Source organism: Xiphias gladius, chromosome 14 (assembly GCF_016859285.1).
Source record: "Xiphias gladius isolate SHS-SW01 ecotype Sanya breed wild chromosome 14, ASM1685928v1, whole genome shotgun sequence".
NCBI lineage: Eukaryota > Metazoa > Chordata > Actinopteri > Istiophoriformes > Xiphiidae > Xiphias > Xiphias gladius.
In genome coordinates this window covers 2,337,113-2,350,000 of record NC_053413.1, presented here as the reverse complement: position 1 = coordinate 2,350,000, position 12,888 = coordinate 2,337,113, and the positions used below count along the sequence as shown (strand labels likewise).

The window sequence follows — 12,888 nt, the reverse complement described above, 5'->3', positions numbered from 1 at the left end:
CATTAAGAGAAGTTGGAAATGTTCCAAATGTTATATTTTACTGATGCAGCTCAAAAACGTTCTCGTTATCTCATTAATTGCTAAATATTTTTATTCAATCATCTAATCATCATCTAATTTTCAAGACATCGCTGTGTTATTATATTTATAATAATTATAACCGACCTTATTTGTCAGTTACCTGATCAGGAAATACAGGACCACAAATTCAAAAGGATTGCTGTGACTCATACACCCACTTGCCAAATTATTGATTACTACTACTTAAAACTAATGCAGTATAATACAACAGGCCTGCAATAAATCCTCCCTTAAAGAAGATTATAATGTTCAGTTTTTATTTACTCTGATTGAAAGAGATGTTGATTTATTTTAATGGTCATATTGGAGGCTGTAATTTGTGGTGCTGTTGAACTGTACTGGGTTATACTGAGAGTTGTTCCTAACATTTATTTCATCATATTTATATGAATTAAGGTTGAAAAATATTAAAAACATCTCTCAGTACAACCCAGTACAGTTCAATAGCACCACAAATTACAGCCACCAAAATGACCATTTAAATAAATCAACATTGTCTTAAACAGATTCAATTTGATTGAGTGTAGATTAATTTTATCACTTTGTGTCATAGTAACCCTTTCCCTTAACGGTAAACCAGTATTTTTACTGAAGAATTTGACTTAAAACTGGGGTATGAGATGGATCTATTTAATCACTTGAATAATATGCAGCTAAGAAAATGTGTTTTTGCATCACCAAGGAAAATATTTGAAATTATTTAACATTAGTCTAAGCCTTTATCTCACTCATACATGGCCTTAAAAGAAAACTATCAAATGTACAATAGCATAAGATGATGAATTGTGTAACATTATGTTACAATAACAGTAGTGTTGCATAAATTACTCTTTCAGTCTGATAATAATCCTAATATATCATGTTTGGATGGAGATAAAAAGTAAACAAAACAGTGCTGTCTTGCTGTTGCTGTGTCATAAACAAAACCCTCCGGGATGCTTTTGTTTAAAATGACCATGCATAGCAGGTGTACTGCTGTGATAAGCCATTTCCAGTTTGCAGAGTTTGGGTCTCTGTCTAAAGTTTCTCAAGAACCGCTCATCCACAAACCTTCACAGTCAACACTCCACTTCTGTGGGTCCTCAACAATACACATGTGAAGTTTGAAGTCAATCGGATCAGTGGTTGTCGAGAAAGACAGACAGACAGACAGAGATTTCTTCATATATAGTTAGATTCAGAAACATTGTATTCTAATGCTCTTAAATTTTCATTGAGTTGTAGCTTATAATAATGAGGTCTTTCTATTGTCAAGCTATCTAGATCTGTGTTTCTTGGTGATTTTAATATCCATATTGACAGTATTTGATATTCATATTGACAATGTCTGATAAATTTGAATTGAGTTTTATTAATATCACGAACTCTTGTAATCTCACATTAAAAACATTTAACAGGCCCTACACAGACGGACCGCTTGCAATTCTGGGCAAACATTCTTGGACAGTTTTTCTCTAGTCTCACTACAAGAGCTCTTGTCGTCTTGACATTTTACCCATTTCTTTGTTAAAAACTGCTATTGACTCCATTGGTCCATGTGTGCTCTCTATAATCCACAATTTGTTAAAATCTGGTCATGTCCAAACTTATTTCAAACAAGCCGCTGTTCAACCACTTCTCAAAAAAACAAATCAGGACCCTTCCTTGCCCCAGAACTGCAGGCCCATTTCCTTTTTTAACTAAGGTCCTAGAAAAAGTGACTGTGAAGCAGCTTAGATGACCACAACATTTTCGACAAGTTTCAGTCTGGTTTATGTCAGCTGCATTCAACAGAAATAGCTCTTCTCAGAGTCTCCAACCATTTGTTAATGAAGGCTGATGCAGGAAAATATTTTGTACTGGTATTATTAGATCTCAGTACTGCTTTTGATACTGTGGATATTAGTTGAGAGGCCCACGCAGTGGTTGAGTACCTCTGCATTAGCTTTGGATTGTTTGTCCTTGTACCTGTCAGACAGGCCTTTCTAAGTTAAAGTTCATAACTACATTATACATCATCAACTGAATCTCTGTTTTGGTGTTCCCCAAGGCTCTGTCCTGGTCCCAATGCTGTTTGCACTGTACTTGCTTCCTCTTTGGTAGATAATAATAAATTTTAAACCTATCTGTAATAGAAATTGCTTAACTTACTAGCTCTTAATTAAGAGTTTTGCTGTGTCAGCATTGTACTTTGCGTGTCAGACATATTATTCATCTAGAATGAATCGAAAGACCTCAATGAACAGGCTAGTCAAACATGGGCGCCACAATGAGTCGCCAGAAGGAACAAAGATCGCCTTTTTTGGACAACAGATCGATGCCTACGGGGCTACTAACTGCCAGCTCATATGAAACTCATGTATAAAAGACCTGCTCAACTCCAGAGGAATTGTCAGACTCTTGAACCAGTTTTGGTGAAAGAACTCTGTCCCTACTCAGCTGAATAGTATTATATCTGACTGTTTGTTGCCTTGTTTAATCCTTTGTTTGATTTATCTTCTTATGCAATAAATTACTTAAAACTCAGTTGAGTCTAATACTTTTATTTCTCACCAGGAAATTATACACTAATGTCCACCACACTATCTCCTACTATTGTTATGCAGATGATATCCGATCATACATTTGATTTAAACCTCAAAATGTTAAAACCTGTCTGTTCTACTAAATTGCCTCAACCCTATAAAAGACTGGATGGCTGATATTTGTCAACAGTTGACTGCTGACAGAACAGAGGTTCTTCCCTAGACGGCTTTATCCTGAAGGTGATGGACAGTCTTGGCTATCTGTCCTCTTCAGGCACCTGCCTACATTAAAGAGCTCCTGCAGCCAAACAATACCAGTAGAAATTTGAGATCCTCTGATTTATTAGTTCTTCCTTGCTCCAGGCTCAAGACAAAAGGAGACTGTGCTTTTGAGGTTGTTGCTCCTAAACTTGTGAAATCTCTCCAGTTGGACTTAAAGGGGCTATTTGTAAGTTTTCTCTGCTGCCGAACATAGTTTCTTGCCATGAGCGGTTGGTGGTGATGGTCACTTACCAAGAGCTTCATCCATCATTGAATTTACAAGGTGAGGTTATAATACGCCTTCTGAGCAGAGGTCCTTCTTCAGGGCAGACTGGAAACTACAGTGATTCACTATTGGAAAGTGAGGAGACGAGCCGGCCAAGGCTAGCTGGCTAGCATGCTACCTTCAATAGGAGAAAAGAAGTGACAGAAATAGAAGCAAAACAAGAGTTATCATTTGCTTTGCTTTTCACCACTGGAGACAGCTCTTTGCTAGTAAAGGAATGAATTTTGATGCTGAACTCGCAACATTTCTTCTAGACTGGTAATGCTAGAATAGTAATGCTAACATTGGCTATGTATCTCCTTTAAGATATGTGGATACTATGGACACCTTTAAAAAGCACCTCAAGACCTATTCTTAAGACTTTTTTTTGTTTAATTTTTTCTGGGTTTCTGGGGGTTTTTTGTTTTTATTTTTTATCCTTTTATTATGAAGCACTTTGTGACGTCTGCTCTTGAAAGGTGCTGTATAAATAAAATGTACTTACTTACTTACTCTCTGTCGCTGATAAAGCCATGCACCATTGGCATATGATGTTTGGAACTTAGAGGGCAGACAAAAAATACCAGGCATACTGAAACATAGAAAACTGCAATTTTATTGTTTTATTTTGTAAAGCAATAATGGTCATTTAAATTTGTATCTATATTTTCCTTCATTTAAAAGAGGTGTACTGAAGACAGAATGTGCAAAATTGTTTGACTAATAGATGGTATAATGAATGAGCAATGAAATTGTTCATAAGGAGTTACATAATTAAATGTTAAACAAAGTAAAATGTGGAAATGTCTTCCAAAACTGAATAAAAAAGTAAACTATGAAATATTTAAACCAAATCCAAATGAATACATTAAAATGCAGTGAACTAGATCAATATCTTTTTATTTTGTAGCTTTATACAAATTCATCTATCCACTAGAACTGTTTCTATTTACTTTATTTAAAATCTTTTAATAAGTCTAGAGCAATTTTAAGTTTTTTTTTAGTATAGCATTTTTCCCCCTGAACAAGACTTTGTCAGATGTCTCTATTAAGTTATTTCATTTGATTATTTATGTGCTCTTAAGATCTTATTTACTTTCAAAACACAACATACATGGACACAGTGAGGAAAACAGGAAGAAAAAGGGGCAACAGAACAAGAAAAAGGTTGAAACTGATCAGAATGACATGACACAGTAGAAGAGCAGGATATCTATCATGAAGGCATTACTAGGATCAGACCACAGGTCAGTCTCACTTTTCTTCTTGCTCCATTTACATGTTGTTAGTGACCTATAATAGTGACCTATAAGACCAATATAAGCTTTCTATACCACTGACATAACAGATAGCCGACAGTAAGATAATGAAATGTCAGAGGGTCACAGCAGAGATTGCACAGGGCTCAAGTAAGAGTTAGGTGTTGTTAAGAAAATCACAGCAAGACAATGGAAAAATAGTGGAAGGGGTTTTTCATCTCATGGTCTCTTAGTTACTGTGGGAGATCATTGAAAAATATTAATGCACCCACCCACACTGCATCCAACAACATAATCCCCAGCATTATTAATACAGCTGATACATAGAATATCTCTGTGTTTGGAGCCTTAACACTTGAAATATACAGAGAGTTTACAAGTAGTCCTAGTAACAGTGGTTTATAATTCACCTCAGCCGTGCAACTACAGCATAAAAGGTGACTTTCACACTCTAAAGACAGATTGTATTCAGATTGATTTACCTGCTAGTCCCTCCTGTTGTTAAATTTTGTTTGCTTTAATATTGTTATTGTGGAATAAGTTCCGAAACATTTCTGGAGCATTTAGACCATCATTAACATTGGGGCAAGATTTTTTGTTACAATCAGAACATTTATAGACCACTACTTTCTGACTGCCCTGTATATGGCTCTCAACCCAAAACCCGTGGTTCTTCAGAAGATGTAAATCTTTAAAAACAGCTCACAAATATATTTTCATTTTTTTTAAAGTCTCAGTAATTTCCTAAAACAGCTAGTCACTGTAGTTGTTAGCAAATGTGACTCAAACAGGAGGAAATTCTGCATTTATCCAGGACTATTTTCTGCAGGGGAGTAATCTTTTGTTTGGTGTTCTAGTGAGTATTTTTGGCAGCAGGACAGTGACTGTGGGATTGAATCAAAATAAATTACAGTATTTGTGTTAAAGGTAAATTAAGGAACATGTTACCCAGAAACATGCAAACACACAGACAGACAGACACACACACACACACACACACACACACACACACACACACACACACACACACACACAAACGAAAAAAAAATATCTTGGAAAATTAGATAGCATGGCTTTATGAATGAAAACGCAGGTATGCTGATGCCCTCTAGATGTCAGTAATGACCTCTGAAAAAGATTTTCACAAATAATTTCTAATTTGTGAATGCATAAAGAAGATTTGCATAAAGGTTTGCAGTTATACATCAGGTTTGCAGTTACACATTTATCCGTTAGTGGGTGAAAAAAGTTCACACAGAACTAAACTGTATGTGGGAATTCCAAGTTTACAGCTAAAAATTAGGGGGGTTAGACTTCTTTGCTGTGAGTATTTGGCCCCAATAAGGCAACCAAACTATACCTACTGCGTTGATGCTCTTTATCATTAAGTTGGGTTAACGACCCCAAAGTTTTTTATTGTCGGCTAACATTGCCACTATGTTAGCTAGCTAACCTAGCTAACATTAACAGGAGCTACATTGATTTTAACTCAAAGAGATGGGATCACAAATTAGTTTATGTGAGTCCATTAGGAGATAACGTTATTTGGGTTACACAAAGAAGCTTCTAGCTTTACATCACTGTTGCATTTATCCATTCTTCTTTCATGTCTGGTGTTCCAGTTAAACTGGTTTTGAATTAACTGGTGATATTTAGATGCGTTGGGCTGTCGTTACGATGGCGATAGAGATGTAAGTGAGTGTGCAAATACCTGGTCAAAACACAGCAAAAGTCAATAAATTGTTCACAAAATGTACTTGTTGTCAGTCTATATTTGTCTCATATTATTATTCAGATGTCAAGATGATTTGAGAACTGTTCAGCCTATAAGTAAAGCATACAGTTTAATATATATTAGTAACACTCAGCTTGAATGCAGTGTGGAGATAGCACTAAGCCGTGGCAAAGTGTGAAACACCCAGATTAATTTGTGATACATCTGTATCTGACAATCATATTTCATATTAAAGGCTAGAGACATACACAGTATCTGTATATAATTATACACTACATCTCTGTCATCACGATATTATTTATACAGCACTTTTCTTTCAAAAAAGCTACAACATACTTTACAGAAAAGAGAGTTTATACAGCAAATAAATGCAATGAAACACAAATAAAAACAACCAAAGGAATTAAATAATTATTTAGAAAAGATAAAATAGAAAGATAAACAGATGGATTATCGATACACACAGGTGGTGAGAGCTACGATCAGGCCAAAGAGGGAGACTATTTATGCACAGTGTGTTTTTAAATAAACCCATTTTACTGATGATTATAGTTGTATAACTTATAGTTTTGGGTAAGTCTAGCTGCGATCTCAAGGTGGATGTCATGCAGCGAGATCTTCCATGATCCAAAACGTGCTTCCAGTGTCTCCGGCTGCCAGGCCACTTCGCCTCATACTAGGAGTTTTAAAATGCCCTTAAAATTTCCATCGGCATCAATGAAATTGGGACTTATTTAATTAAGACAGACAAACAGTCAGACAGAACCACAGACAAGAGTGATGGATTGCAAGTTTCAGAGTTTATCAAAGTTCATCAAACTGGTTTATTTTTTCACCATGTTGCACACACTGCCTATCCTGTTTGCCTAGAGTCTTCTTAGGTTTGACGTGACAAGCTTTGCACACCTGGATTTTGGGATTTACTGCCATTCTTTTCTGCAGATCCTCCAAGATCTGTCAGGTTTGATGGGGAACGTTGGTGGACAGCCATTTGCAGGTCTCTCCAGAGATGTTTGATTGGGTTCAAGTCAGGACTCTGGATTGGTCACTCAAGGACATTCACAGAGTTGTCCCTAAGCTACCCCTGCATTATCTTGGTTGTGTGCGTAGGGTCTTTGTCTGGTTGAAAGGCAAACCTTTGGCCCAGTCTGAGGTCCATGGAGCTCTGGACCAGGTTTTCATTAAGGATATTGCTGTACTATGCTCCTTTCAACTTTTGCTCAGCCCTGACCAGTCTCCCAGTCCTTTCAACTTTTGCTCAGCCCTGACCAGTCTCCCAGTCCCTGCCACTAAAAAACACCCCGATAAAACACCCTGCACGCTGCCACCACCACGCCTCGCCGTCGGGATGGTATTGGGCAGGTGATGAGCGGTGCCAGGTTTCCTCCAAATATGATGCAAAGAATTGAGGCCAAACAATTCAATATTTGTGTCATCGGACCAGAGAATCTTGTTTCTCACAGTCTGAGAGTCCTTTACCTTCCTCTTATGTTAGGGTCGGCACCAACCCGTTTTTAGCTTTTAAATGCATAAAAGAACCACATAAATTTGTTTATTGCATCAAGGCTTTTTGACTTTGTCAGGAACCTCTATTTCAACAAAATAAAACCCAAAAAAATGTTTTCACTAAATTATAAAATGCTCTGTTGAAATTATAACCTTTGTGTTGTTAGGGTTGGTTTCGACCCAGTTATAAAGATAAGATTATAAAGCAATAATTAGAACCAAAACTGAAATCATAAGTGCGCTGTCAGCCAACACACTGACAGCCAGCTCCTCTCCCAATCATGTGAGCTTCAGGGGATTCTCATTTTGCATTCTTTTCCAGTATACCTGCACAAAAACAAAACAAACAAAGACGGCATGTCCAGACATGTGAGTTCAAATCACTCATTTGAGTGGTCATTTGACTTGCAGAGTGAGAAGAAGATTTACAGTGAGCCAAGTTCTGGATAATATTTTTGGTGAAAATGAGGGAGAGGACACAGAGCAGCATAGCATGTTTTGAGCTATTTATGCCATTTTCACTAAAAAGTGTCATCATTGCTATGACAAACCTTGAAGGAAAAACGGTCCATGGTGACATGTGGAAAGACATTGATGAGGAATACCTGGATGCTTATATTGGTGTCCTTCTTCTTGCTGGAGTGTACAGATCCTGCAATGAGGCCACTGATAGTCTCTGGGACGCATCGACAGGCAGAAATATTTTCCGGGCAGCAATGTCACTTCAGACCTTACAAATGATATCAAGAGTCCTCAGATTTGACAACAGAGATACCAGAGCAGGATCTGACAAGCTTGCCCCATCAGGGCTGTCTGGTAGAGATGGCCGCAGCTCCCTCCACTGATGTTCAACCCAGGGCCAGAGATGACAGAGGATGAACGTCTTGTCCCTTTCCGAGGAAAATGCCCCTTCCGGCAATACATACCCAGTAAGCCAGGGAAGTACGGCATAAAAATCTGGGCAGCCTGCGAGGCAAAAACCAGCTATGCCTTGAATCTACAGATTTACACAGGCAAAGCTGTGAGTGGCATCCTTGAGAAAAACCAATCCTCGACTATAACAAAAACAAAGGAGGAGTGGACAACCTGGACAAGCTGACTGCCACCTACACTTGCCAGCAAACAACCAGGAGATGGCCAATGATTGTGTTTTACAACATCCTTGATGTGTCTGCATGTAATGCATTTGTGTTGTGGACCCACATCCACCAAGGGTGCAACTCAACTAAAAAAAAACAAGCGGAGAATGTTTCTTGAGGAGCGTGGAAATTCCCTTGTCAAGCCACACATTGAGCGAAGGGAACGGGTGCCCAAAGACCCAGACGCTGCAGCATTGGTCAGACAGCTGCAGAGCTCACCTAGTACTCTGTCCAGCCATCAGCAACACAAAGAGCATCCGCACCAGCATCCTCCTCAGCCAGCCCTGCCTCAACACCAACCAGAACAGCCACAGCCACAACCCCAATCAGGCCACTTGATTCTAAAAAATAGAGTTGTCAGGTCTGCCCAAGCAGTAAGGACAGAAAGACAAACGTATTGTGCTTCAACTGCAAGAAATATCTCTGCAAAGAACACACTAACAGTGTCACTTTTTGCCACACATGCATCTAAACACACACACATACACATGCATGTTCTTGCACACAGAGGCTTTTACTCTGATTTAGTTTTTTATTAGTTTTGGAACTAGTAAATGGTTTGATTTGCTTGATTGGTTGTTGTTTCTTTGATATTGCAAATCTATATTTTTTTTATGACCTGTTCTGTTTTTCATTTTGTGTTTATATTAAAGTTCTATTGTTGAAAAAAAGACTTTTTTGCCGTTTTCTTGAATGTATATATATGGGTCGAAATTGACCCGTAACACCATAGATGTTATTATAGTTAAAAATATTAAAATGAAAAAATAAATAAAACAAATTTATTTAAGAGATGTGTTTTAATACACCTCAGTAATAGTCAGGTAACACAACAACCTTTTATTTATTTATATGATTCTCTTGAGGTTAATTTTACCATTTTTTTAATTGAAATCGAGGGGTATACTGACAAAAAAGGCCCAGAGGCCCACACCAAAAATATTAATACCAATATATTCATGGATAAGGAAGCCTAACAAGGTAACCAAGAGATGAGAAACAAATTGGATGATAGCTAATTGTTTTTAGTACGTTTTACAGCTGATTTTTTAGACACGGGTCAAAATGGACCCGTTAACATAAGAGATGGTAACAGAAAGCTAACACAAGAGGAATGCTTTTTTGCAAACTCCAAGCAGGCTTTCATGTGTCTTTTGCTGAGGCAAGGCTTCCGTCTGTCCACTCTGCCATAAAGCCCAGATCGTTGGAGTGCTGCAGTTATGATTATCCTCCAGGAAGTTTCTCACATCTCCACACAGGATCTCTGGAGCTCAGTGAGACAGACCATCTGGTTCTTGGTCACCTGTCTTACCAAGGCACTTATCAGTTTGGCCAGGTGGCCAGCTCTAGAAAGAGTCCTGGTTGTTCCAAAATTCTTCTATTTAAGATTTATACAAGCCACTGTGCTCCTAGAAACCTTCAATGCAGCAGCAGAATTTTTTTGTATCCTTGCCCAGTTCTGTGTCTCAGCTCTGCAGGCAGTTCCATCAACCTAATGGCTTGGTTTTTGCTCAAGTGTAATAGGAAAGGGTCTGAATACTTATGCCATTATGATATTTCAGTTTTTTTCTTTTCAATAAATTTGCAAGAAATTCTAAAGTTCTGTTTTTTGCTTTTTCATTATGGGGTATTGAGTGTATATTGATGAGGGAAAACATGAATTTAAACCATTTTAGCATGAGGCTACAACATAACAAAATGTCTGAATACTTTGTGAATATATAGAGGGCACAGTCACTTATGGAGTTATATACAGGGACATGAAAGAAATTCTATATATTGTTTGCAAAAAGTAAAATGTACATGGCAGATTTGCAAAAGACATGCATTCAGGTTTGTGCAAAGAGTTAAATGTAAATCATACATTAAACCATTATACTGTGGCTGATGAGGGTAACTGCATAGAGATATATAAGGTAACAAGGGTTGGCCTTTACAAGCACACAGTATCCTGCATAAACAATGAATTGAAAACACAAATATTCACATTACCTGCACGCAGACCAAGGCACTATTAATAAGTATACACGCAGCTTGATTTCTGTCCCAAGGAAGCATAAATATTCATGTGCTTACAACATGAACACATTTTTTTTTCCTTTAAAAAAAAAAACTGGGTTCACTGGAAGTTTATGAACTCAGTATGATGTCACATCCCTGAAAAATTTGGGAACTCCTAGATTAAGATGTTCCTCAGAATGTGAAGTGTAGGATGGGTGAATGTCTGGTACCCTTGCCCTAATGAAGACTTTTCACAAAACAATAAGTGTGGTGATTTTCTTTGATGTAGCCAAAAGCTATAGTTCTTAGTAGAGTTACCATTTCTGAAAAAAGAGCAATCAGGTAGAAGTTCTCTTGTGTCCCAGATTTAGAGTCAACCCCATTATTTCAAATGGTAGCTCTGTGTTCACAAATATTGATTAAACAGTCCAGCAGCATAGTGGCTAAATTCACGTGTACCTTCATAACTAAAACGAATTGCCAACATCTGATTTTCCATTTACTCAAATGAGGTGACTTTCTTCAGTTTAGGAGATGTTTAACACACGTTTTACATTGGAAGCCAATGGCAATGGTGAATTGTAGGAGAACTACCAAATTTTTCAGTAACGGTAGAACATAATGAATTTTTTTGTATCAAGGCAAGAATGAATTGGAACCCACATGTCAAAAAGACTGTGAGCAATGTAAAATCCTAATTTCTTGGGAGATGAATAATAACCTAGTAACTCATAGTAACCTCATGATAATCAGTGAAAGAGGGAGAGGGTAGCTGCTGGTTGCACCTTTTTTACAGTTGTATTGCTCTTTGTGTGGGCAGGGCACCACAGGTCAAAAGGAATATTCTGCCAATTTCTTTGTCAAAAATGGGGAAACTCAAGGTATTTATAGTACATTGAAACATATTTAACCAGAATAAGCAAAATATGGTCAGTACAGGTTATTGTTATATTTATGTTGTCTTTTACTGATACTTATTATTATCTGTAAATCAAATGTAGGTATTTGTTCTTAAATTAGAAATGAAAACACAAGAAATTAGGCTAATCCTTTCAACGTATCTTTGGCTTTCAGTGTACTTTGGCAGTATTCACCCTTCATCCATACTGTAACCTACTGCCTTTCACTTTATCTGTCTTTTTTCATGACACTGAAAAGGTAAGAGGAACCTGCAGAACTGATCATCACTAGCATGGTAGCAGCATATAAAAAAACTGACAGCATATTGCAGGCAGTGGCCTGAGGCACAGTGTTTTATGCCTGTTTGTTCTGACGGCTGTGTGTCTCACATACTGTCACAAGTATGGCTTTCTTGAGCTAGAACGCACACACACACACACACACACACACACACACACACACACACACACACACACACACACTCATGCGCTCTACCCGTGCGGAAAATAGGTTTTTAGCACACTTCTGACGTCACGCCCAATGGTCGTTTTGGTTTTCCTCCGAAGGTCGTACATTACGAAGATGAATCACTACGCAGGTGAAATACAGATCCTAAATACTTGTTTCCCCCTTTTATTACCTTTCAGGAATATAAACATGTTTTCCTACAAAAAATATTTTATTCATTTAATAAAAGAAGCCCGAATTCTTAAATGTTAAGTATTGTCTACAAGGAGCATTATCTCCAAATGTTCCAAATGTTTCTCTACATAAATGACAGACACCACAATTAGCAGTTTTACTTTAAGAACTATTAACCATAGTGACAAAATAACTTAATTACAACGACTCACAGCGAGGTCTGTGGATCTAAAAATAATGTAAAACTGAAGCTACAGTATATTTGCATGGCTAAATATGTGTAGAGTGAGACCTTGTCATGTTTACATATCAATTTTCTCCTCCACTGTCTGGCACCTGCTGATTTACATCAAGCTAGCGAACATTAGCTTGAAAATACTAGATGTTGTTATTGTATTTGTAGTGTAATTCTAGCATCACAATAAAAGCGAAACACCTCTGGAAATATTGCTAATGTCTGCACCAAGATGTTAAAAATTCGAGTCGAATTATTTATTGAAAGGAAAACAAAAGTGCTGAGTGCTGAGAAATAGTTTAATGGGTTTATTTTGAAAGTCATAACAGGAAATGTCTTTGTTTATTTCGGGTCGCTTAA

At 37.4% G+C, this 12,888-nt stretch overlaps 1 protein-coding gene across 1 annotated transcript in view; it reads right to left on the bottom strand.

Annotated features, from left to right (window-relative positions):
- The window catches only part of tyw3 (tRNA-yW synthesizing protein 3 homolog (S. cerevisiae)), a 5,191-nt gene extending 5,184 nt beyond the window's left edge, over positions 1-7 (bottom strand). Inside the window, exon 1 of the mRNA XM_040143971.1 lies at positions 1-7. This exon is cut by the window's left edge and continues 82 nt beyond it. The gene's annotated coding sequence lies outside the window, so the exon portion shown is untranslated.
- Positions 8-12,888: the final 12,881 nt, after the last annotated feature.